Below are 806 nucleotides of genomic sequence, written 5' to 3'. Positions count from 1 at the left end.
GGCACTGACAAAACAAGGTCAGTCCAGTGCTTCAGGGAGCGCCCGGCTGAAGCAATGCTGATGGGTCACTCCTTATTTCTGCGGGGAGACGGATGGTTTAGGAAAAGTTCAGTTTGAGCAGACTTTGATTCATTTGTCCACATGGCAAATGACTTACAACAGATTCACGTCATGGTGAAAATGAAGATGACTGATCTGCAACTCGTCAGTTGAACAAAGGTACATGTGAATACATTTCATTTACTTATTTTGTTATTACTGTCACTAAGCAGGCAATCGATAAAAGGGCCTTATATCTTGCAGTTAGTAATGACTCTCAAAATAATCATCCAGATAAAGACATTGGGTTGTATTTATTTATTTACTTTGATTAAACTCTTATCGAATAAACAGTTCAGTTGTGGACACCTTACCTACAATCCTAACGTGTGGAGATAAATTGGCAAACGTGCAAGTTATGTTAGAAGAGCTGAAGTAGCTGAAATCATTCATAAAATGTAAATTTTCTTAGTTGTCGGTTCTTAATTTCGTTATGAAGATTAAGAACAGTTTGGGTTAAAACTAAATAAAATAGTTTTTAAGATGAATTGATAATTGATAGAGAGCAAAACGGGTTTCAGACCATGATTTACAAGGTTAAAGAGAAAGTGTGTGTGTGTGTGTGTGTGTGTGTGTGTGTGTGTGTGTGTGTGTGTGTGTGTGTGTGTGTGTGTGTGTGTGTGTGTGTGTGTGTGTGTGTGTGTGTGTGTGTGTGTGTGTGATGGGCGTGGAGAGGGAGACCGTTCCTTCCCTGGAGCGCTCGCGCT

This window comes from Lipophrys pholis, assembly GCF_963383615.2.
Source record: "Lipophrys pholis genome assembly, chromosome: 1".
NCBI classification, from domain to species: Eukaryota; Metazoa; Chordata; class Actinopteri; order Blenniiformes; family Blenniidae; genus Lipophrys; species Lipophrys pholis.
The sequence above is the reverse complement of the archived record's forward strand: the minus strand, read 5'-3'. Positions refer to the sequence as shown.